The sequence below is a fragment of the Anser anser genome (genome assembly GCF_964211835.1).
Source record: "Anser anser genome assembly, chromosome: 2".
NCBI classification, from domain to species: Eukaryota; Metazoa; Chordata; class Aves; order Anseriformes; family Anatidae; genus Anser; species Anser anser.
In genome coordinates this window covers 150,466,795-150,494,461 of record NC_139721.1, presented here as the reverse complement: position 1 = coordinate 150,494,461, position 27,667 = coordinate 150,466,795, and the positions used below count along the sequence as shown (strand labels likewise).

Sequence of the window (27,667 nt, the reverse complement as noted above, 5' to 3'; positions counted from 1 at the left end):
TAAAAGAACTGTACTAAGTACCCTGAAAAATCTAGCCCTAGTGACATCAGGAAGCCATTGATCTTCTCCACTATTTCTAAATTTGCATTGTATTGCTAAATACATGGAAGTCCATTCAGCTTAATACAAAGACACCTGAGTTGAGAAAATACCCTTACTTGATAAGATCTGATGAGTTGCATCTTCAGGCCATGTCCATAATTGCCATTATTAAATTACCATCAATATTCAGTATTAACCCTCAGTATTGTCATATATCTAATGTCCCGATAGTCACAAAAATATTACAGCCTGTTACAAAACTTCATTTAAATTAAATTGAAATAATTTAATAATTACTTTTAAACAACCTATGATAAATTTGCAGGGATTCTGGTGGAAACAAAATAGTACCGCATATACTTTAAACCTGTGTATTTTAATTTATTTTAATTTATTTTATTATATTTTTTAACATCCTGCTGCAGCAGCCTCCACTAAGAATGGCACAAGTGGTTAAATTTTGATAGGAAGGATTCTTTCCATTCCACATTTCTGAATCTTCTGAGTGCTGTGCTTATCAATACAGGTTCTAAGTTATGTTTTTCTGCTTTACTTTGTAACAACTTTCAGCAGATAGCAAACCTTCTGTTAAATTCCTCAAGTCAATACAATCCTAGCTTTCCCTATGGCTAGTCTTTTAGAGATGAGAGTTAAAGAACTGAAGGAAAGTCATCGCACAAAGGTCACCAAAAAAAAAAAAAAAAAGCCTGGATATTCAGATTTTCCAAGATCTTCCAAGTTTCACTCTAAAGATGATTTAAAACCTACATTTATGCCAGAACAAACATTTAAAGTGGATAGTAATGTCAAGAGTTAGTAATTTCCTCAATATGCAGCTTCTCAAACAAGTGAAAGTAAAATTTTCAAGAGCTATGACAATATCATTTCATTTACAGGACCCTAGTTTGAAATTCTAAGAAACGTGGTGAGCTGTTTAACTTCCAAATTTTTCAGAATACTTTCCCTGAGCAGCAGGTGTGGCTTTCACTTTCTGCGGACATGCTTGATACAGTAAGGTAAGCTTCCCCTCTCCCTCCCCCCCCAAAAAAATATACAGTTCACACCCACACTTAAAAAAAAAGGGGGGGTGAGGGGGGTGAGAGGTGGGAGGGGCAGGAAACACCTATCCCATACACATCGGTCCCAGAGAGAATGTAATCTTCTAGCATAATTTTTTTATTCTTACATAGTGATATTGGCCATATTTAAATACCTGATTTTGAGAAAAATAGCTGCTTTCTCCCCTGGAAAAAAAAAAAAAAAGGGCCAGAACACAACAAAGATTGTGGCTCTTATGCTTATGCTTATTAAAGATTCTGTGAATTTTTTCCCTTTATTTTTTTTTTCAAATATTTTGATTAGAAACATAACAGAACAAAAGTTTTACGACTTTTTTTTTTTTATGAAAACCACAGTAGAGGGAGAAAAAAAAACATTAAAAGAAGAAGCTAAAGCATTTCAGATGCCTTGCTGTCATCACTCAAGTAGTTCTAATGCACAAAATGAAATTATAAAATTATCCTGAAGTATGAAACCTAATGTTGAAAGCCAAGCAGAATGGAAAAAATGAAGTGCTGAATTTTCAGAGACATCTGTCAGTCATCTTTCAGACCATTCATAAGAAAAGTCTGTCATTTGCACAGCAACAAGTAGTGTTTATGTTTACCTGACTAAGATTGCTCGATTTAATTTTCTGGAGAAAAATATCAGAAAAACACCTGGTTTTGAAAGATTTTAAAAGCTGACCTATTTTAGCTCCATTATGACTGTACTCCTTCCTTGAATATTCTCACTTCTCCAATATGGTCCAACTGAATTTTATTGTAGGTACAATAAAGTTAAAGGAAGAAGAATTATGACTTAGTCACAAGATATTACATAGCTATCATTATGCATCTTCTCTTCCATAGTCTTAATCTCTCACGAAGTTGTAAATAGTAAAAGAAGAAAGGGGAGGAGAAAGACAAAGAGCACAGGAAATTTTCATGAAACCATCCAACTCCCCCAAGGCACATCTCTAAACTTCTCCTATTGAAGGAAGTCCACTGAAGATGTACTATACAATGTATATTTTCCAGTCTGTACTAATGTTGAATCAAAAGTTCATCTGAAACAAATATCAACTGTAAAATTTATGGTGACACTGTTTAATGGTATTTGTATTAACATAAACCTGGTGCAAAATGCTGTCTATCTGCAAGTAACAGTGCTTAACAAACTCTTATCACAGAGAAACTTGAGGCAATTGGATGAAGGGGCTCAGACGGGTATGAAATTACAAGGACAATACGTTTAGATGCTACAGTGCTTTGAGTTTCGAAAGGATTTAAAAGCCTAAGGGAGAAAATGTAATGAAAATATTATTATTAGGACATTTTCTAATTTGGTAAGGATTAGCTCTCTGAGACATCAATTATCTTTAGTACCTTTGAATATTCCAACCTACAGTCAATGAAAAACTTCTGTAGATTACTTCATAGTTCTTGGTGTAATGTGGGGAAGTAATGTATATATACATGCACAGGCACATAGGCATGTACATGTGTGACATGTACGTACATGTGTGTGCACGTGTTTGTACTTTGTATTTAAAAGTTCTTACAGAACTATAACGTTGGATGTTCACACAGATTTTTTTTATTGTTAAGCTTAATATTACTTACATAAGCATAAATTAAAACCAGAAGTTATATAAATTTACACATTCATAATGTAAATACAGAAAATAATAGTTCATCATGTAGAACTGTAATTGTTATATTTTATTAACTGTATGTGAATACTTACGAACTGTTAATTATTGATGTAGAATCTTGTAAAATAAAGATTTTGTTCTACAGACTCTGTCTATCTAGTTTTTATCTATTTAAATGAAAATGTTAAAATGTAGCCTCTATGCCACCCACATATAAATTCCCTATTGCCTGGAAATCAATGTACCTGAAGAAAAGGAATACTGAAAGAAGGAAGTTTCACTCTGTATCACCTACTAAAAGGAGGCGGTCAGAGATTTCTGGAAGTGGAAGAAGAGCATTTAAAAGGGACTGAGATAGCTGACAGAATGGTACCCCAGGAGCCCTCCAGCAGTGCACAATCAGGAGCAGAATATTATCCACAAGGTAGGTTTCTTTGATCTTATTGCTGATTTTTGTTTTACTCATTTCCTTTTTCCTTTACTAATGCAGTGTCAAATGAGTTTCATGTCTTACTAAAAATTATCTTATTTAGAAGCAATTGCTTTAAATTATGCTACAAGTGACAAGTATTACTATACAGCAAACGGATGGAAAAAAAATCTATTTTTTAATTCACTACTTTGTAGAATTGGCAGTTTACATTTAGTCAAATTTATTATAGAAAGAAATTTTCTATATATTGTATGTGCTTATCTATATAGAAATAGTGGTAAAACAAAAGTTTTAGAAAATCAGAATATGAATTAAAAAAAAACATTCTAATGTTTACACATTTTATGAATTATATATCAACATGTCATGTTTTCTAATATGTTTTATTTTTCTGCTTATACATTGTATAATATAACTTTCAAATAGTATGCCATAAAAATTAAACTCATTAGGCTTACCACAGAACATCCGTAATCGGTGCTATCTTCCCATTGACTTCTACCCTAGGAAACATTATGGTTGCCCTGGAGTGCTGGGCCAAATTCCTATTAGTTTAAAGTGGATACAATTGCACTGATTAAAGCTAAGTCCATGTACAGGTATAGTTATAGCCTTCATATTTATTAGAAATATTACAGCGTAAAAGTGAACATGCAGGGGTAAATGATATCAGCTGTGCTTGTATGACTTTACAGAATTGTAAAACCATCTTAATTCGGTTAGCTTCCTGTCCACTTCTTCATTGTTCCAGAACTAGACAATGTATTGCCCTGGGAGCTTCCTGATCCTCTTGTCTGTCTGCCTTATTGCTACATCCCTTGGTAATCACCAAAGTAACAGCCACCAATGCTTTGAAAGCGTGCAGTGGAGTGAGCTTTTAAAGGAGATTGAGAAACTGGTAAGTAAATGTTTAAGATATCACCATAATCAATAAACAATAATGTTGTTTGCAAATTTTCCTTTCTTCAGTGTAGATGTAAGGAGTTGTTAAATGCATAATAATTTCCCAATAGACTTTTTTTCTTTTTTTACATTATAAAAATATGTTATGAAACAGATGCCCCTTTTTCTACAAAGCCAAAAATCTTATTTTTTATTTTTTCATTCAAACTCATCTGGCTGAATATATGACATTTGTGTGTCTTTTGAAGAGCTCCACGTCCTCCACAGAGGATTGACAGAAGTCGTATATTTTAGAGTACACAGTCACCAGGGATTTCTCCAAATTAGCATCAGCTGAAACCATAACACCATAATTTACCAGGATGTAATCCCACCCAAAGAAAAGTGCTTCCACAGTTATGACATAATTGGCACAAATACTCCATGAAGTTTTTGGGTTTTTTTTGAAATCATCTGTATGGAAAGCATGTTTCCTTTCCCAGTTTAGGGTTTTGGTTTTTTTTTTTCTCCTCATGGCCTGCCTTTTCCTCACTAACATACAGATGAAGATACCTGAAACATTTGAGAAAATGTAATAGGCAAAGAGTCCTACTATAGAAGCATAGAAGTATCTATTTCTTCCATAGCTTGGAAGTTTCCCAGGCTTGGGAACATATAACCCAAATGAATGTTTTTCACACAACCTCATGAGATACATAACGTCCTCTGTGGATGCAGTTGTTCATACATTTCATTGTTAAGAGACCAAATGATTATTTAGTTAACTATTCTATGAATTGTTTCTATAATAAACCTAGTTTTGTACATATTTAAAATAACTACACTGATATTTTCTTTAAGAACAAAAGAGGCTTTTCTTTGGAATGTGAGGAAGTGAGCAGCGAAGATTTGTGTTTCCCTGAGAAGATGCTAAAAGCAGTAAGTAGGAAAAGATATGATACTTGATATTATAGATACTATAAATACTTGATAGTATTTCGCTGTAACAGCTCTGCTTCACACAGATTATGCACCTTGTCATGAGACTTTCACATTGGAATTATGACATAATACTTTGCAGGTTTAAATGACAAATCTGACTTTTGGCTTTTCACTCCAGACTCTTTTCACCGAGAGTTTACTGGCTAGGTAAAAACATACCTAGTCATATACACTGGAATCCACAGTAACCACGGCTACCTGCTAGTTGGCATCAGCCAAACCCATAAAACCAAAACCACAGTTTACTTTGCAAGAACACAATCCTACTGGAAGGAAAGTATTTCCACAGTCACAAAGTATTTTTTTTGGCACAAATAATCTCAGAATGTATTTTTGGAAGTTAGCTATATGAAAAGCACATTTCCTTGCCCAATTTTTCTCCTTTTGTGGTTTGCCCTTTGCTCAAGTCTGCAGAGATCATACAGACTAAGCTAAGTAACAACTTAGCCAGTAACTGGTCAAATTCATCCTTTTGAATTTCAAACTCTGCAGTCCTATCAGTATTGTTGCAATGACTTCTCAAATGTTTTCATAAACCATTCCTGAAAATGTAGGGGGTATTTGGAAGTATGAGGTGAACAAAAATGAAGAGCAAGAAGTTCTTGGTGGTTTTTGCTTTTGTTTGTTTGTTTTTCCTATTATTTGTGTTACTACATTTACCAGAAAAGGGTTAGATGCTTTTTTGTTAGTCCTGCCTGCTGTTTAAACCAGTAAGTTAGTTAGAATTAGTCTGGTGTTCTGAAATCTACCAGAATGGCATGCCAGCTTTGGCTTCAGCCAGAAGCAGATAATATAAAAGAAGCACAGAAGTAATTTTACATATTACTCAACACATGCATGTACTTTATATGCACGGTCCACATTCAGTCCACAAAATAAGAAGGTGCTTGTCTGAGGGTGTGCCACTGCATGAAAGCAATTCTTCCAGCCCATTTCCAGCTCATCCTTAATGGAGTTTCTAAAACAACCAGGGAACAAAAAGGAGAGAAAGCATTATCAGCCACTTTTGTATTTCCATCTTCTCCAAGAAAGAGAGAGCTCCCCTTAATCAGGCATGTGCTTGTGAGGAAAGAGCTGCACATTACTAGTGTATTGCCTTGGGTCTGAATCCAAGAGAAGCAATATATAAAATAGATACGAAAATGCAATATATATTTACATTACAAAATAGGGGTCCAGCTTATGAAGCAAAATTTGCAACTAGAAATTGCATATACAATTCCTGGCTTCCAAATAAATACTATCTTTGCAATACATATTACTTTATATATATTTTTTTGCACTTAAACTTTTAAAAGAGCACAAGAAAGTGCTGAAAACTGTGCGAGAACTTACAAGTCAACTCAGACACTTGGAGTAACTGAAACTTAACTGCAAACTACAGAAACCAAGGTAGTCTACATTTCTTTTTTCTTTTTTTTTTAATTTTATTTTCTCTTTCTCCTTGCAGGTTAAATATGATAGTGCCGCCATTGTTCATATAGTGCATGAAATTGCTGAGTTTTTCAAGAGAGCAGACACACCTTTTCAAAATAAGAACAATTTTCTAAGAGGAATATATGAAGCTCATGCTCAGCTCAAGACTTGTGTAAGTGTGTACATAGATACATATAGATATATATTCCCCCCCTCCCCGCCCCACCCCCCAGCATGATATTGAAGTCAGATTTGCCAAGAAACTTGCAGGAGAACAAACCCAGGCATACAAACATGCAGCTAACACACCCTTTTGTTCCCAAAGAGGGAACCCCCCAGTGCACTTTTCTGCCTGAGAGAGAGGGTTCCATGAATGAGCAGTAGCATATAAACACGGAGCTCCAAAATCACATTGCTGCTTCTAATCAGGTCAGATTCTTGGACAACTTGTGTATAACAACAGGTAATAATCAGTCTTTAATTAAACACATTATGTTTTTTTTTTTAATGAATAAACATAAACAGCTACATCCATGACATAGTATATCAAATGACCACCAGTTATTCTGAAGCTAATTTTCTTTAAAATATATATATATATAAACACAGTACTGTCACAAAAGAAGGAAAATCCACAGGCCCTTACCTTGTTTTGAGCACTGATGAATTCATTTTCTGATCTCTTCATAGACGTAGCAAATGTGTGCAACATGCTACCTTTAGCATTAACCCCTTCAGTGGGCTTTCATATGACAGAAGCACTACAGTGCTTTCAGCCGTAACAATTTCTATCAGTTTTACTGAGTCATGCTGAACTTCTATTTACTTCTCACTGTTCAGATTAATAGGTTCTTTTCTTTTCCATTAAAAATAACAGCTGAAGTCTGGACTTAACATTATCCATGAATCCATAGTGAAGGACTGCTTCAAAAAAATGGATAAGTTGGTGGCCAAGGTAAGCAGCTGTTTCTCAACTTATATTTTATTTTCCATAGTAATGGATGTTACCTTTTACAAAACAACTAATAAGCTTTTTAATAATATTTTCTTCACAGAAAAATGATCACTGTACTTGGCAAGAGATCCACGCACAATCCAGAGAGTTACTTCAAAGAATTGAAAACTACTCTTTCAAGAGAAGATCAACACAATAAGAATGTCAGTTTCAATCAAATAATTTGAGGATCACATTAAGATAAATTATCCTATGTTTCTAAAAATTAAAGGAAGTAGTATATACATAGTTCCTATTTAAGGTTTTATATTGCTTAACTTATTTTTGTCAAGATATTTTTGTCAAAGTATTTTTCTAAACTACTTATAATAACATTAGTCTTAATAAAAAAGATGGAAATGAACATGTAAATATGTCAATATTTATTGGTTTTAGTAAACATATACATATATTTTTTTTTTTCTCCATAAAATAGATGTCATAGATATGGCCCTCAAAACCTTGTATTCAGGCTAAACAGTGAGCATATCAGTTACACTGCTTGATTTGATAGTTCATCCATTAAATGATGGAAATATGAACTTACGTCAGCCTAATGTTTTCCCAATACTACAGATTTACACTGTTGCACTTTTAATCACTGCAATTACAAGGATACGTAATTGTTCACACGTGGAAAGATATGCATGTTTCCACAGTGTCATGCCTCCAGGTTTCCAGAACTGTTCGTGGAGAATTCTTACATTTCATTTTGATCATCCACATGTGAATTTTGTATCTTAAAAAAAAAATATATATATATATATATTACGTAGACAAGGTCCTAAATAGCAGAAACCTTTAAATGTATCATATCAGTATCTGATATGTGTTGGCAGCACTGTATATACATTTGTCCAAAAAGCTCACTGATCATGTGAAAGCTTGTAGAAGTGAATGAACAATGAATGAATGAACAGTTCAGACAATGTTCTTACCATCTTCTGACAGTGAGGTAAGCCTTGGTAAGCCAGGGAGGTAAGATTTCTGAGTACTGGATTAGAATTTACATTTCTCTAAAGAAATGTAGATGGTAAAGCAGATCAGGATGGTAAGGCAGATCAGAAGAACACTTTGCAAAACTTTGTAATATTTATACCTAGTCTAGACTGCAGAAAGGACAAAAAGGCTGAAAATATTTGTAATACCATATCTGTCCTATTTCCTCATGACTCTTTAATATTTTTTTTTTATTTATTTTTTTAACCTGGTTCAAGTCTACATGGGCAGCCTAGTACCTCACTTAAAAATTACTTTCCTAAACTACAAAGATTCCATCAATTCTTGATTTCAAAAATAGTTTGGAAAAGCAATAACAGCAATAACTTATCTTTTACAAATGAAAATGAGAGATCTCACATGATTAACATTTTCGAGATTATCTAAGGATCTACTATTTTGTCATCAGGTTCATCTTTTGGTCACCTTTTATAGCATATTCATATGCCACTTAATTTGGAAATTATTCCCTCAGCTGAGACCTCCGTCACAGATCAGCGTGCAAAGAGCGTGCACAGTATTCCAGCAGAAAATTAATACCTTGAAGTCACACAGTTATCAATACAAAAATCCAACTTTTTAAATGAATTAATTAAATTGAGACAAATAACAAATTACAATAATGAAAAATAGAAAAAAAATCACACATTTTTGAACTGAAGAAGTGCTTTTGTCTCTAGCAACATTCTAAGTAAAATATTAATATATGTTACAGTAGTTTGAATATGGATCCAAACTTTCTATGATGGAAGGTGCATTGCCAGTGTAACCACATTATATATACTGATGGCATTAAATAGTTAAATAAATAAATAAAATAACAAAAAAGTCTTTTCATTACCTTCTGAATGAGTTTCTTGAAAAAAATATATATAAATATATATAGTTTTATTACTTAAGATTATCAATTTGTAAACTGAGGTCAGGTAGGAGGGTAGGATTATTATGCTAATACATCTGTCTGAGTATTTATTTTAATAACAGCCACAATCTATTTTAATCAGATTAGAAAGGACAACATTTACTTAAAATATGCGATGCAGAAAATGTAAGTACAGAAAAACAACTTCGCAAAAATAAAGGAGTTAATAGATGCACTGTACTTTATAGCTTCGGCTAATGAATCATTTGATGAATGCAACATTTTACAATATCTACCCAAATATCCTAGCACAGAGGAAGACTTACTGTGATTAGGAAATCTTTAGGAATCCGGCAGCTCTAGTATGAGTTCCAAGCAGCAGCCAAAGACACTTTAACTCCTGACAGAAAAATTGGCAAATTCTAAACTTCTTAGCTGTTAGAATGAATAGAACAACTTGTATTCTTTCCCCAGGAACATAATTTTCTGTGTATTCACAGATATGCTATCAAATTAAAGCAACATATGAAATGAAGACATCTATCTTCTATTTACAGGAAAACAATCACAAATCATAGCTGTAATACACTGTCTGTGACAGATGGCGACTGGTGACAAAAAGTTTGGACTAGAAGATATAAGGGCTTGAATAAGGACAATTTCAAAGATATCTCAATGCAGCACAAGGTAGTACAGAACTACCTGAGCTAGCTTTTAAACTTTTGGTAATAATATGATAAAAACTCGGGGTAGAGGTAACGCTATTAGTTCTTCACTTAGGCAGTGAAGAGCTGATCAACAACAATCCCAATTTTATATAGTACAAATACAAAACAAGTCAAAAAAAAAAATACATATCAATGTATAACTCACTATCATGAGGATTTTTTTTGTTATTTTTTTTTCCCCTGGAAAACAGCATTAGAAATGTTAAAGCCTTTTATGTCTTGGCAAAAGAGAAAAATTACTCAGCATCTTCTAACACATTGTGTATTAACATAAAAACAGGGAGAGGTAGGAGAAAGATTTTTGAAGGGAAGTTTATATATAAAGGTATGAAAGAATGACCATGTTAAACAGTCTACACTTCGTCTCATGAAGTTAAAGGATTAAATGTATGCTGTTTTATTTAGTGCATTTTTTCAAAATATTTCAATATGAATGCATTTATGAGGTAAATATAGAAAGCAGAATGTATACAGTATGGAAAAAGAATCAGATAGCCAGACATTACAATTCTAGCAGTCCCCTCTTCATAGCCTGAACTAATTAATTTAATGAAGCACTTTACATCACTGGGTTTGTCGGTCAGATTCAGTGCGCATACTTCAGTGTATCCAGTACGTTAACAGTTTGTAGTTGTCCTTGACCCAGCTATTACACAATAGAAAGGAACCTGGTGGTATATGGTAACGGCAAGAATAGCAGGCACAAGTGAAAATCAAGGCACTTATGTCATCATCAAAATATGACAAACAAAATATACACTAGTTATCTAAAGTTTGAAGTTTTCAAACATTTGCTTTGCTCAGAGGCATTTTAAGAGTGGCATGGAAGAACAGCATGAGACAAAGTCATGTAGAGGGTACTTTTTGCCTGCTGGTGACTTTATCAAGCCACAGTAATCAAGGTGTTCAGGCAACATTAGGAAAACATTAGTAGTTTTATATCATGAACTTACAGCTGAAAACAAGGAGAAATCAGCACTACACACCAGTTTCTACAATTTAATGAGAATGCACGGCTTTTAGTTCAAAGACCCGAGTGCTGTGAGCATTCTGAGCTAACCACAGCATAAGCAAAAAAAAGGAGGCTTGCACTGTCATTTTAAATAAGCTTCACTCTAAGGCATACAAGAGAAAAAATATGGTATAGCAAGGACTACCACATACGAGGGAAGCTATCTGTAGTTAGTCGGGAAAAAAAAAAAAAAAAGTAGTTGCTCCAAATCACACTCTGGAGAAACTTCTTTCTTTCTCTCCAATGATCATGATGGAGAATTTGCCATTTAGCCTAAGGAGCTTAAGCATGAACCAGATTCTACATTATATATCAAAACTCTAATATTCTATGGTGCTTTGATGAAGAGCTAATTTTGTATTGGTTTATTGGAATTTAACAATATACACAAGTGACAACATTATTACCATGACCATCCTAAATCAAAGTGTTTGGTTTAGAAAATTCTAAGACAGAGAAAAAGATCTTTAGGATTTTATGACAAATACATTGCTCTTTCCAATTTAGTTCTACTACTTCACTCACAACAATACTGCAACTTTTCTACATTTCTACTTCTTGAGAAAACATACAAGCTACAGTTAATAGCCTTGCTGTCACTGGTTTGGAATATCACACTTTTTCCTTCTAACGGAAACTGTTTTTAGGTAATGATGTTTCTGACAAACTGAAAAGTAATCCTGCAACATTAAGGCTTCACTTCATGGTAAAAGCTCTTTCCTGTCTGGTTATGTCTGCCAATGACACCAAGCTGAGTGGTGGAGTCAACACACTGGAGGGAAGGGATGCCATCCAGAGGGGCCTGGACAGGCTTGAGATGGGCCTGTGTGAACCTCAGGAGGTTTGATAAGGTCAATTGCAAGGTTGTGTATCTGGGCCAAAGCAATCCCAAGCACAAATACAGACTGGGTGGAGAATGGACTGAGAGCAGCCCTGAGGAGAGGGACCTGGGGGTGTTGGTGGATGAGAAGTTGAACATGAGCCAGCAATGTGCACTTGCAGCACAGAAAGCCAACCGTACCCTGGGCTGCATCAAAAGCAGTGTGGCCAGCAGGGCAAGGGAGGTGGTTCTCCCCCTCTGCTCTGATCTTATGAGACCCCACTTGGAGTGCTGCATTCAGCTCTGGGGCCACCAGCACAAGAATGATATGGACATGTTAGAACAAGTCCACAGGAGGGCCACGGAGATGATCAGAGGGCTGGAGCACCTCTCCCATGAAGACAGGCTGAGGGAGTTGGGGTTGTTTGGCCTGGGGAAGAGAGGGCACTGGGGAGACCTTATGGAGGAGGCCTTCCAGTACTAAAGGGGGCATACAGGGAAGCTGGGGAGGGATTCTGTCAGGGAATGTAGTGATAGGACAAGGGCGAATGGCTTTAAACTAAAAGAGGGGAGATTTAGATAAGGAAGAAATTATTTCCTATGAGGGTGGTGAGGCACTGGAACAGGTGCCCAGAGACGTTGTGGATGCCCTATCCCTGAAAGTGTTTAAGGCCAGGCTGGATGGGGGCTTTGAGCAACCTGATCTAGTTGGAGTTGTCTTTACCCATGGCAGGGAGTTGGAATTAGATGATCTTTAAGGTCCCTTCCAACCCAAACCATTCTATAACTCTATGATTTTCACACCATCTTTCTTCCTGCTTCACATGCATTTTCCCCATATGTACCACAACTGCATATCAAGGAAAAAAAACAAAACGAAACAAAACAAAACTAGAAAAGTCAGGATTACATAGTCTGTTTATTGCAGCTCTGAGTCTTGAAAAAGTTTCTGTCGTCAGCAATCTGAGTTCATAAGACAGCCTCACGGGAAATGTCAAGCTTACCTGGAACTCCACCTTTCTCCCCTAGACTGGAGAGTCTAATGCAAAAGAGTACTTTTAACTTTTGTCTGGCAGAGCAGGTTATCAGATTCTTTCTAGACTCAGATGTGAAGCTGGCATGGCTCTCAGTATCTATACAAAAATACGAGACTTTCCTCTTTTGTCATGGAATTGTTAATGTTGTTAGCTAGAATGAAAATATTACTTCAGCCAGTCCTCCTCATATTTAACCATTGTTCAAGTTTTTCTTTTGTGGATCACAACTTACCTTTAAGAAACTATACAGACAACACTGGTCAAATTGCTAGAGAATATTACACAAGAGATAGATAATGGAAACACTAATTATTTATACTCTCAATCTAAGCAACAGCCTGCTCTAGATTTATAGTAGTTTAAAAAAACCCTGTGAATGGGAACAGTTTTCATTTATGCCAAGAAAAGGTTTAATTGTTTGATTTTTATTTTTTTTTAATCAGTGAGCTTAGCCCTCAAATGTGAATTATTGATAAAAACACAACACTATATTAATTTAATTTTTACTTGACCATTATATGGTATTTTCTCACATCTGAATTCTTGTTTTCTGGTAGAAGAAAGTTTATTCCTAGACTCCCAAGTCCTTGAAAAAAAAACATATGTCACTTTTATATTTTTAAGAATGATATCTACATGAAAACCATACTTATTTTACGTTCATTTGGAAACTATTTCAAGCAAGTCCATTGAAACATAAAGCTGTGGTATACAGAAATTTTTGAACATGTATGTACATGCCATAGATTATTACTGGAAAGGACATTCACAATCAGAACACAGGAGGCAAAGCAAATAAAGCTTGACAATATGATACTATCATCTTATTTCCATGTTTACATTTATATCTTATAAAGGAAGTGGTGCAATTCTTGTCACATTTTACATATAATCAGTGCTACAAATGAACAAGGTGACCTGAAGATGAACCTACCTTGGAGTGATTCCAGAGGGTCAAGAACATGGATGGTGGTCCAGGTCATTGACACCAAAATTAGTAAAAAGCAGTGGCCAAGTGTACTAGAAATACTGCTTAAAACATTTAAGTAGTCTTCAGTAAAAGGAATAAGGACTGAATACAGCAGAATCTTTTAGATTTAGAGCAGAACATAATGTATTTTATAGATTTAGATACAAGAAGAAATAAAACAGTTATCAATAACATAGGGCCTAAATTTATGTATTTATGTCACTGACAAAAACAGCCTTTCTTACAAAAAAAAAAGCAAAGGAGAAAAAAAAAAGGTATCCTTAACTTATCACTAGTAATAAATCTGTTACTATTCACACACAAAAGGAACAATGTCAAATGAAAACAGAAGAGACGGGGTTCTTAGAAAAAAACATTTTCAATCAGATGCAATACTCACCATAATTACTTTAATGATACTTGGTAGTGTTAAACTCCTCTGAAGATTAACGTTTTCCTCTGATAATTAACATGCTTTTAAGCTGAAACCACCTTCATACAATTCTTATCATTTTCTGGTCCATAACTAAGGCAGTTCCCTTGTACCTATCAGAGGAACTTTACAAACAATTTAATTCTATGACAGTTCCGTATAAATAGAGGTATATAAAGGCTATACATATGAAAGTTACACAGATTAATATATTTCATAGACTTTTAACCCTTCTTCATCCTCTCGAATACAAATTTAATCTTTTCAGTAATCAGGAAAACAACCAATAGTTCCTTACTGAGGTAAAGCTCATTCTGATTTCATGCAAGTGCTGTCTTATAGCTGGACTTCATCTAAGAACAAGAGAGCCCACACTCAATTCAAGGGCAATGAAGCTGGTGTAGGGTCTAGAGAACAAGTCTTATGAGGAGCAGTTGAGAGAGCTGGGGTTGTTGAGCTTGTAGAAAAGAAGGCTCAGGGGAGACCTTATTGTACTTTACAATCACCTTAAAGGAGGTTGTAGCGAAGTGGGGATCGGGCTGTTCTCCCGAGCACCAAGTGATAAGATGAAGGGAAATGGCCTCAAGTTGTGTCAGGGGAGGTTTTAGGTTGGATGTTAAGAGAAATTTCTTTACTGATGCGGTGATTTTACTCAGCTGGGCAGCAGAGCTCCACCATAACTGCTCTCACACTCTCCTTCCTCAAAAGGAAAGTGGGAGAAAATGCAATGGAAAGTGCTCAAAGCTTGAAATAAAGACAGGGAGATCACTCAGCAATTATCATCATGGGCAAAAGACTCAACACAAGCAGATTAATAAAATTTATTACCTATTACTAACAAGCTAAAGCACTGAGAAACAAAGAAAACAAACTAAAACCACCTTCCTCCCATCCACACTCTTCCACCTCCTCCCCCTGAGTGGCACAGGGCAACAGGGAATAGGGGCTGCAGTCAGTTCCTGATGCTTTTTCTCCGCAGCTCCCTCACGGTCCCTCTCTGCCCCTGCTCCACGCGGGTCCCTCCCACGGGATGCCGTCCTTCCCCAACTGAGCCTGCGGGGGCTGCCCACAGGCAGCAGCTCTTCAAGAACTGCTCCCACACGGCTCCGTACCACGGGGTCCATCCCCCAGGAGCAAACTGCTCCAGCACGGGTGCCCCACGGGCGGCAGCTCCCCCCAGACCCCCTGCTCCTGCGGGGGCTCCTCTCCACGGGCTGCAGCTCCGGCCCGGGGCCTGCTCCTGCGGGGGCTCTCCATGGGCCGCAGCCTCCTCCAGGCCACATCCACCTGCTCCACCGGGGGCTCCTCCACGGGCTGCAGCGTGGAGATCTGCTCCGTGTGGGACCCGTGGGCTGCAGGGGGACAGCCTGCTCCACCAGGGGCCTCTCCACAGGCCGCAGGGGAACTTGTGCTGCGTGCCTGGAGCACCTCCTGGCCTCCTGCTGCACTCACCTTGGGGGCTGCAGGGCTGCTTCTCACTCCTCACTTTCCCAGCTGCTGTTGTGTAGCAGTTTTTATTTTATTTCCCCTTTCTTAAATCTGCTCTCACAGAGGCACAAACAGCACTGCTTATTGGCTTGTCTCTGGCCAGCAGCAGGTCCCTTTGGAGCCAGCTGGAGCTGGCCCTTGTCTAACATGGGGCAGCTGCTGGATTCTTCTCACAGAGGCCACTCCTGCAGCCCCCTGCTACCAAAATCTTGCCACATAAACCCAACTCAACTGAAAGTATTGTGCAGCATTGGAATAGGAAAGTGATTGAGTCACCATCCCTGGAGGTCTTCAAGAAACATGTAGATTTAGAGCTTAGCATGGTTTAGTGGTGGATGTTGATTTAGAATTTAGTAGCATGGTTTAGTGGTAGACTTTAGTACTGGGTAAAATGATGATCTTAGAGGTCTTTTACAACCTGAAAAATTCTATGATTCAAATATAAAGAAAGGGAAATAAGACCATGGCAGCTACTAGATCTGATCAAGATGTATTCATAATTTACATATTGCTGTTCATAATACAGCAATAGAAACAAAGTGTCACCCAACACGATATCCCAAATAAGTGCATCACAGTGCCCTCATTCTATCTCAATACATTAGCACTTTGCAATGCTACCCGCTTCTCTCAAGCAATTAATACATTAGGGTATTTTTCAAGTGATGTGTAAGGATTTCCCATCCTTATGAAAGTTGGCTGGTACATAGTCTTTGGATATAAAAGTCTCTGTGCTTTCAATAATATATAACACCATCTTTGTGATATATAGCTTGATTGGTATTGGCTAAAAAACAGTCCTAAATGTATTTCTGAAATGCATCTTGATTTATGTTGGTGAATTATTCAGATGTAACTGAAGGGAAAAAAAAAACCTTATCTGATAAATCCAAGTTTAATTTAATTGATAACTTGCAAATAAATAAAGAATTAAGATGTTCTACATATTTCTGTCTTTACAAATAAGATAGCAAAATGATGCATATAGTGTATATGGTAGAGAAGTTAGCAGCTTTATACACTAAAGTATGTTACACTAATTTGAAAAGCTCTTTCAAAATTGCCTTTCCTATCCTTGCATTTCATTAAATCTCAATTAATACTTTTTCATGCCTTTGTACTCTTAGATTTCGTTTTAAGCCATAAGTCCAGAAGCTTTTTATTTCACAATTTATGAATATTTCATATAAAATGGCTTAAAATGCAAAATATAATACGATTTGTTTCTCTTATTCACTGGCTTCGTTACATATCTGACCATACACTGCTTAATTCTTTATGCTTGAGAGATTTTTTTTTTCAGGAGCTGCTAATGCTGTTAAAAATATGGTGAACCAAATCACTGAATTTTTTGAACTCTAAGGGTCTAGCAAAATCACTTACCATTCAATGCAAAAAAGATACGAAGCACATCAGCACTAACCAATAAACAGTATTTTGGCTGAATAACAACTCAAAGTAATAGTAAACATGGGGATGAAAGATATCAGTCAGTTTTAACAGTTGTGCTGGCTAATGAAATAGCAAGTTACTAGAAAATAAAGTTTGCAAAATAATTTGGTATTGTGTTATCAGATAGGTGGCTTATCCAACTATTTCTGTCTCCAACTACTATGATCGTATTGAATTGCACTTGTATTGCAGATGCCAAAGGGAAAAAGGAACAGTAAAAAATATTTTATAGCTTTCAGGTAAGTGCCTGTTATCATATGCAAATGACGTTTCACTTGAAGTCCTAACCCGCATCAGAGCACTCCCTATGCTGCAGACATTACAATGCTATCTCATTACAAGGGTGGAATGGTTGTAAAAGTGAATTAGCTCCATCATAAATTAACAGAGGACAAATCTCTCCCATATGCCCTCTTACTGCTATCCTTGTGCTGGACACGTGCTCAGCTGTCTCTGACTCCAACAGATCATGTCTTTCCTGTTAAGCTTTGTCCACATATTTGCTGACTCACTGGTGCCATGCAATGCATCGCTGCTCCAGACTTGGCTGCAGCGCTGTCAGACCTACCCTTCAAGTTATCCTCGGTTTCATTTTCACTGCTGCCCTGACTGTAGCAAGATGATATTGCTTGTTCATCCACAGCAGCACAGACAGTGGCCTCTTGCATGGAAAGGAATAGTGTCAACTACAGGATGAGAGCCTCTGAAGGAGTTAACACACAACCCCTGCAGAAAGGGATCTGGGATTCTGGTCAATGGCAAGCTGAATATGTGAACTCTGACAGCCATGAGAGCTAACCATACCCTGGCACTGCGTGGCTAGCCGGTCAAGGGAAGCAATGGTCCTGCTCTGCTCTGTGCTGGTGCTGCCTCACCTCAAGTGCTGAAGGTAGCTGTACCATTCTGCTTATGAAAGTAATATTGTGAGACCTGCGCCATCAGGTATTCCTCATCCAAATGAATGAATAAAGAAACAGAGCTTCACTACCCTTAATTTGTGACGTTGGTAGAGGTACAACCTCCCTCTGTTTGTTCTAGAGAAGGTTTCTCCATACTTCAGGGATTGTGGCACAGGATATTACTGTTAAGGAAAGCTACTAGAACTAGGTTTCCAAGTTCTGCAGACAAAGCAGTACTTAATTATCTTGTGTATAGGACTGGGGGCTGTATTTGTTTCTGATGATAAGTTTATGTTTAAATTTTGCTGTGAAATCACTGGTGTCAGTCGCAGCTAAAGACTGAAGTGCAATGAAATAATAAAAGAAATCTATTCTCAGAAGGAAATTATAAATCACAAGAAGCATAAAGAACAAGACTCTGAGCAATAGTTTTTTGGTTGTCTAGGAAATAGTTTTCTGCACCACTGTTTTTTGTTTGTTTGTTTGTTTGTTTTCCAGAGTTATTTCTTCAGAAACCATGAATTTTGGAAACAAGAAGAAAACAATACTTTCTGAATGCTTTTAGTAACTAAAGCTTGTATCTTTTCCAAAACAGAACTGTTCAGAAATTTGTCTTCAATCATTTGCTTATTTGTAAATGCACTTAAAGATAAAGGAATGTTTACCTTGTTATCCAGACATTACATAGATTGATCCTCTTAGTACTTTACAAAATTGAGTAAAATTTGGAATTATGGACTCATAGAATAATTTGGGTTGGAAGGGCCCTCACAAGATCTAAATTCAACCTCTTCCTCTAAGCAGGGTTAACACCGAATTCCAGACTTTGTACAAACAGGTCTTGAAAACATCCAACATATAAGTGAACGTTCCTCTTAGCAGCTCTCATTCTATCGTGATTCTTGATTAATTATTTTTATTGATGTCAATATGATAGTCAAGAAGACATTAAAACATTTTTGCTAATGGATATTATATTTGCTCTCTCCCTTCCTGTCTTATTTACCCTTATGTAATTAATTTTGTCCTCTGTTCTCCTTATTTAACTTTCAGTAACCCATCCTAGTCTGGCCCTAGGTACTGTAAGGCATCAGGGCTTCATAAGGCAGACACCTGCTTGATTTATTTAGTAAATGTGTGATCCACAAGCACTTGTGGATCCCAAGATAAGGACAATGACATTGCAGCAGAAGTATTTCAGGGGTAGAATGGAAATTTTTATCCCTCTCGGTCACCCAGCAAAATGGAATCACTTTGCCAGAGGTGTCTGATTAATGTTTGGTGAACATCACCATGTGCTACTGAAATGGAATGATGCTTCACTGGAGCAGATCCTGAACTCAAATTACGCTGGCTACAGGCAATGTTTCTTAGAAATACCTAAAATACTACTAAGTTTGTAGGGCACATCCTTCCCTGGGAGTCAGTTGATCGCCTTCTAGACTACCACTCATTAATTCCCAAATTCCCACTGATCTCTCTTACTCCTGTTTACTCCTTTAGAAGCTATTCCAGCGTGTCACAAAACTGAGATAGCTGCTGCTGTGAGCTAACCTAATATTTTGTTCTTCATGATTTGATAGTGAAATTTAATTTGATTAAGTTCTAAATTCATGAAAGCAGTAATGAAAACCAAATACCATGAGATGTAATATCTTATATGGTGTTGATTAACAAGAGTTAATTTTGCATCTGTGTAGAAAATTCATTTTTCTTCTTGATAAGAAGGATATTCATTTGAAAAGAAAAATCTCTCCAGCAGGCTGTTGTTATGGCACCTGTTTTTCAGCAGTATACTTTTTTTTTTTTTTTTAAAAAAAAAAGAAGCTATTTGATACACACCATTCATATTTTAAAGACAAGAGATTGTGGGAGACATTCAATCTCAGCAGCAAATAGTGGCATTTGAAATCAAGGAAATAGTGCTTTTCTGGAAGAGAATATATGATCCTAGGATAATTCACAGTAAACATTAAATATGCTCCACGTCTCATCACAACAGTCACCATTCAATTTATTAACAACGTGCCGATTATTTTGACGTAATGTTCCTAATGGTATTACTCAAACATATCATAAAAGGACTTTGGTCACTTGCATAAACAGCCAAAGAGCACTTTATTGCATTGCTAAGACATTCCAAAGAATTATAACCAATTACAGGAAAAATAAAAATATGTAAAAAGACAGATATTAAAATGTGCGTAACATGAGCACATCTAACACATACTTTTAAATACTACATACCATGTAAGTTTACAACATTATAATAAAAGCAAATACATTTTTTTTTAACCTGTCCCTCCACCGCCCCAACTCTGCTCCACAACTTAAACATGTTACTTAATTTCTCAAAGATGCCAAAATATTTCTATCTGTAGGTTCTGGCATATGACACTGTGTTTATGGAGTTGTTTTGTTTGATTGTTTGTTTGTTTATTTTGTTCTGTGGTGCGGAATGTGGGATAAAACTCCCAGTATTGCTTTGAGCAAAGGATGCATATAAATGCATTTTTACAAGGAATTAGTATTAAATACATGTCATCTAACTATTTAAATTTTACAGAAAAGGAGAAAGGAGATGTTACTAATTCCTTTCATAAGAAGAAAAGAGACCATATTGCATAAGTCATCCAGATTGGCATCTGATAAATGAAATTACTCTGCTAGTCATTAAAGGCTATTTCGTTCTTCCACAAATTGAAACATTACATAGTTTTCATCATCAATTATGATCTCCAATCAGTGTCATAAAAAATATTTAACATATTAATAGCATATTAGAAATATGCTATTTGTACCAGTTAACTTCTACACTAATACTATCCAAAGACTGAAAAAGCTGAGTTTCTTCCCATCTTCAGAGTAAGGAAGAAAAGAAACAAAGAAGATAACAAGAAAAGTAAAAAGAAAAAAGAAAAATAGATGGTAGGGAAAAAGAAAAAAAAAAAAAGTAAGCTGGAGCAAGGAGGAAAAGGAGTAAGAAAAAAAGTGCACAGTTGAAAACAAGAAATATTGACCGATCAAGAAACAGCATAAGTATGAACTATGATGCTCTCTCGAAGAAACAATCTTTGCTGTTATACATTATTCATGACACCATAGCAAAACAACAACAAAAAATCAAAGGTAAAGTCTGCTTCTTGAAGTGTAAATTATTTGGAGCAAATAGCTAACTTTATTGATTTTTTTAAGTACTTCCAATCTCTCTCTCAGAAATTGCTGGCTGCTAATACACAAACTGTAATGCAGATCCCCACTGTCTGCTTTACTGCCAAAATTCCTTTTCTAGTCTCCTCAGTCCTGCAGAAAGACAACTTTGTGGTGCTCTGCTCCACAGAGAGTTTGTGGAGGAGACAAAGATGGCCTGTAAACTCTGGAACGCATTCCATTGTGACCATTTATGCTCTCTCCCCGCCTCTCAAACCCCAGAATTAATGTTTCCATTAAGTTCAGACATTTTGAGCTTAGAATTCTCTTTCAATCCAGCAGTAAGAAACCACAATGAATAAGAAGAGCCTTTGAAGGATGAAGGTTACTGCAGCTATGATAAAAAGTGCAGTCATATCACTTTATTTGAACAATCTATCACTAATGGCTGTCTGAAGTCAAGGCAAGGATGTCAAAACCTTACTTTGTCTGCTCAAGGAAGTCTTGGGCCAACAAAACCTAGTCCTCGTGGGTGACTTCAAATGGACATTTGTTGGGAAAACAACAAGGTACTGCACAAATTGTCCATCAGTTTTCTGGAATGCACTGAGGACTACTTCCTGCTGCAGACACTGAACCTGCTGAGTAGGAACAGCATATTGCCAGATTTACTGCTCACAAACTGAGAGGATATACTCGACAGCATGACTACCAACGGTAGTCTTGGAAACAGCAATCATATCATTGTGAAGTTTATAGTTCTGCTGAGCACACCAAAGGCCAGTACGTAGAAGAGCCAGCTTCAACATGCTCAGAGTCCAGTGGTGAGGGATTCTGTGGGGAGCATCCATAGAGGGCAAAGGAGCTTACAAGTGCTAGGAGTTATGGAAGAACAGCCTCCTGGAAGTAGGCTGAGGGAAAGGAAGAAAGCAGAACTAGAGACCATCTTGGTTTAACAATGAGTTTTTGGGTGTGCTTAAAAGCAATATATATATATATATATGAATGCTAAGGCTCATAGAATTATAGAATAGTTTGGGTTGGAAGGGACCTTAAAGATCATCTAACTCCAATCCCCCTGCCATAGACAGGGTTACCACCCTTTAGATCAGGTTGGCTAAGGCTCCATCCAGCCTGGTATTGAACACCTCCAGGGATGGGGTATCCACAACTTCTCTGGGCAACCTGTTCCTGTGCCTCACTATACTTTCAGTGAAGAATTTCCTCCTAATATCTGATCTAAATCTATCCTCTTTTAGTTTAAGACCGTTCCCCCTTGTCCTAGCATTCTCTACCCAAGTAAAGAGTCCTTCTCTATCTTTTTTATAAGAGTCCTTTAAGTACTGAAAGGCCACAGTAAGGTTTCCCCAGAGCTGTCTCCCCAACTCCCTCAGCTTTTCTTCATAGGAGGGTGGCTCCAGCCCTCTGATCAGCCTTATCTAGAAGAACTGGCTAAAGATGTCAAAAACAACAAAAAAGGTTCTTCAAATATGTGAGCAGTAAGCAGAAGCAAAGGGAAGACGTAGGCCTACTGCTAAATAGGGCAGGGAAATTAGTTACAGCTGGTGCTGTCAAGGCAGAGGTTCTCAATACCTGCTTTACCTCTGTCATTACTGGCATAGCTGGACCCCAGGCAGCAGGTGAAGCAGCTATGGCAACTCATGTGCCAATCCACCAGTAGTGGAGGAAGGGCTGGTCTGCGGCCTCTTACAAGGGCTCATCCCAAATAAATCTATGGGCCCAAGTGAAATCCACCCAAGGATGTTAAGAGAATTGGCTGACATTGTTGCAAAGCCACTGTCTAAAATCTCAGAAAAGTAATGGAGATCAGGTGATATTCCTGATGACTGAAAGAGGGCAAACGTCACGTTCATCTACAACAAGTCCCCCAAAAGGACTCAGGAAACTACAGGCACGTTTGTCATGCTTCAGTCCCTGGGAAAGTAATGGAGTGAGTCCTAGAAATTAGGAATCTCCCCAGGGATATGGTGGAGTCCCCAACACTGGAAGTGTTCAAGATGCACCTGGACAGAGCACTAGATAATCTCATCTAAGTCCCCTTTTCCACAAAAGGTTGGACCAGATGATCTTGTCAGGTACCTTCCAACCTGCATTATTCTATAAATCACAGCTTCAAATAGTTTAATTTTAGATAAACTGAAATTATCTAGTAACATGGAAACTGCTGCATGTAGCCTGCAAATATTTGGGAGAACTGCATTTTTTAATTCATCTGATTGGTAATTGTATAATCAAATTTATATTACACTAATTACATTGTCTTGTTAATTTAGGAGAATAAAATATAAAATTCAAGTCTTTGAGGAAGGTAACAACAATTTTGATGTTTGTAGGACATCAGATATTATATTAAGGAAGAAACGAAGTTACACTTACCAAATGAATTGAATTAAATCAGATCATTACTTACTGTAGTCTATTTCTTGAAGTATAAAAACGGTACATAATTTTAAAGGAGCATAACATATCTATTTTTGTTTTTAATGATCCCCAGTGTTATAAAATGGGGAAGTGGTTACTCTTTCCTTAAGCAACCCTGATTTATACCTACTTTTCCAGATTTTTTTTCCCCTTGCAGTTATTTCCATGAGGTCTGCTGAGGGAAAAAAAATCAGAAAGAGCTTCAGGCTAAATTAGCCATTTGGCTCCAATCCACATAAGCAGTTAGCTGATGTCTCCTGTATTCATGCCTTGTTGAAAACAAAAGCTAAAGCATTATTCCAGCCAAACTTGTCTGAGGAATATGATAGAACAAATTTTCAGAAAACTCTTAAATATCATCTACTCTGCATCAGAAGTGACCTCCACATAAAATTTCAGAGTGCTCACCTCTCATATAATATAGCCTAACAATTACAGCACATGACCAGAAACTGACACTCCTAAGATCAACTTCCTCTTTTACCCAAGTACATTGAAGCCTTTCTCCACAGTCTGAACTGTCAGTCAGGAGGACATTTTTTTTTTTTCTTTTTTGGATGAGGACACTAACTCTCCTTCTGAAGCTGTTACAAAGATTCACTAATCCAGAAATACTGTACAAAGGATAATACCATATAATAATCAAGTAATTAGGACACTCACTTATAAGAAGTCCTGTGTACCAGACAATATTTTAAGGATTGTTTATATTTTTATATTGAGCAATAAAATACATAAGCATGTCATTCACATCACATAAACCGTAAGATTTCTCCTCACTATCTTGAGATAATCCATGCTGCTTGAAAGAAAACTGTAGCCACACCATATTCTGAGAATAGCATAATTAGTCTACGTACTTTTCACGTGAACTATGAACATGTATACATGACCCTAGTCATTTCCCAACCAGACACGTACCTTTTGTGGCTCATAGCTTACAAATTATCCTGTGGCACCAAATGATGTCTCAATGTGGAAGTTCTCTAGGTGAGAAAGACAAACTTACGTATTCTTCTTCCCCAAAAGACGAGAAATAATTTAGTCAATTTTATGATTCATCAACCATTTAATTAGCACAGTGTTTTCTTTTAAAGAAGCTACTTAGGCAGTTTTTTCTGTTTCTGAGGTTTTGTTTTTTTTTTAAACTGAGCAATTATGATACATATATGACTAGCATGGCTCAATCATTCCAAGCCTTGTATATCTGACACAACACATCTTTCATAACACAAATCCTCTTTGATCTGCAATATTGTGGGTGGTGCTTAGCATAGTCTTGAATTTTCCTCCCCAATAAAACAATAAAAACATAGTTTTAGTTTAAGAAGTGGACTCCACAGTTACATGGATCATGTTAAAATGCTGGAAAATATATGTCTAGGGTCTTAAAACATGTCTTTCAAGGATCAAAGTTTGAAGGTCAGATAACCTAGAAATATATATCATGTTAATAGTATTTGTTTGATGGTGGCACTGAACAGTGAGTTTAGCAGCTGAAGCAGGAGGAAAAAAAAAAAAAACAATAAAAAACAGTACCACATAATGAACCAACTGAGCATGGATTACAAACTCTAGTATGTGTTATTTAAGAAAACATGATTTTACAATGGAAGAAATAACTCTCTGGTGTAAAGACCAAACTGACGCATTTTCCATATAGCCATTTGTACAATATCTTCTATAAAAAAACTACCACTTGAAAGCTAATAAGAGTTGAACAATACCTCCTGGTTTTGAAGTGATATAGCAACATTCCTATTAAAGATATTTCTTCTAGGAATTAACTTGCTATTGCTTTATCAGATTATTAGCTTTTTAAAATAAGCTATTTTTTAATTAAGAACATTTATATTTAAGCAAATTTAGGGATTAGATTTGTGTTTTTCTTTATACAGGGATTGATTCAAGTACCATCAAAATGTCTTGTTGCTTGATTTTACTGGGACTTTCATTAATGCTTTAGATTAGTATCAGAACTCTGAAGTGAATAGTCAGGTACAAGAAATTCAAAGCAACAGCCATTTGACATTAAAAAAAAAAAAGTTGTAGCTGACATTCAGTGATTTTCCTTCATGATGAGTACAGTGACTATATTATTATCCCTCACTGCAAATAAGATAACATCCTTTTATAGTTGACACTTGTTCCCACTCGCACTTCCTCAGCGGACTTGGTCAGTTTAAATAAATTACACTTAGTATGTTATAAGGGTTTTATTTGTCCTTGCGTAAAATGGCCATATTCACAGACCAGCGATACCACTCTTTATCTCTGCTAAAAGCTGATATTACAGTGACTCAGGACATTATCTATCTTCAGAATGAAAATTATTTTGCTGCATTTTCCTGGGAAGTAACAGATTAATATTTTGATTACCTTTTCTATAATGTCTGTATACGTCATAGTTTTAAGTACATTCCCCTCCATGGCTCTGTCAATTGCTACTCTCCACCTAGCAAAATCAGTACCAGCAAGAGATGAAAAACACACAAAAAAATACATTACAAAATCTTATGAATATTTACTATAAGACTTAACTATTCCGGATACAATCACATCCCCTTCTCAAATCTGTGTTAGTTTCCATTGCCCTCATCTCGCTTTCATCCTCACCTATTCCTAACAGCAAGACCCTTCTTCAAATCTCTTGAAGATTTTCTTATACCTCTTGGCTCATGCTAGTTTCAGATTTTTTTTTTCATTTACACCTTTTATTTCTAGCATAAAGGAAGATTTATGGACATCAGCATCACTAGTACTGTCATTATAAAAGAGAAAAATAAAAAAACAAACAAAAAAATACCAGAATACAGCTGCTGTACTACAACATTTACACTATTAGAATGATGCAATGGAAGGGTGAAAACAAATAGGAAAAAGGCAGACTAAGAAGCACAAGAGTTCATATGCAAGATGTAGGGCCAGGGAATACCGCAGTATTAAAAAAATAATCTGTTCTCTAACAGAAATCCCTGTCTCCCTCTTCCCAGAAATGACAAACCTTTCCTTCTTTTTTCACATCAGTCTGTGCATTCTGTGACTATCCTGATTCATTTTTAAGTGCTGTAATTTCTATAAATCTTTCCATCCCATTCTCTGTTTTCTGCCTGTTTTTAATAATATTATTATTTTATAAAAAATATTTTAATAACAATCAATAATTGACTTTATGATCCAAAAGTCTCATGGTAGCTGGGCAGAAGAGACAGCTTCTATAAGCTCAGTAGAAAAACTTGAAGTGTGGGCTCAAATACTACTAGATGGCAGAGAATCCACCTATGAAAGAAAGATCTAGCAGTAGAAAATGATTTCAATTGGATCTTCAGTTTTCATGTACTAAAAGCTGAAAATTCATTAAGAATGAATTATACTCTGCTAGACTACTTATGCAGTAATCTTTTTGGACGCGCTTTTTCTTCTTAATTTAACTTAATTTCCATGGAAGTTAAATGAAGTGCTGGATGCATCTATGATACTACACCCACAATATGAATGGCTTTGTAATTCAAAGGCACAATATTGTTTAATAATATTTGCACAGTAAGTTGAGGCAGGCAGAAACTGAAAGTATTTTTAAAGGATCCATCAGGATTTCTTAGGTAGTGACGGGATTTAAAGAAGCTTTAATCTAGATGGCCTGGGGAACATACAGTCTAACTGCATTCTTCTCCTCTTGCCTACCCGCAACAGTCGGTATGAGGGAATAGTCAAAACCCACCTGTGCTGTCCCTATCCTGTGTAAACTGATTGTATTAAGTGTTACAGTAAGAGGACAATTAGAGCACCTAATGTAGTGTGCAGCATAACTGCTGAGATTTTACTCAGATATGCAGTTTCTTCATTATCAGTTTGCATATCTCACAAAAGCCTATTCTCTCCATGTCAGTAAGATTTATGTGCCTGTACCT

At 36.4% G+C, this 27,667-nt stretch overlaps 1 long non-coding RNA gene across 1 annotated transcript; it reads left to right on the top strand.

Moving 5' to 3' along the window:
* Positions 1 to 1,673: 1,673 nt before the first annotated feature.
* Positions 1,674 to 7,653, top strand: LOC310893807. The gene is made up of 3 exons (XR_014579321.1): positions 1,674 to 6,642; positions 7,348 to 7,425; positions 7,526 to 7,653. It is a non-coding gene; the product is annotated as an uncharacterized lncRNA (long non-coding RNA).
* The last annotated feature ends 20,014 nt before the right edge of the window (positions 7,654 to 27,667 follow it).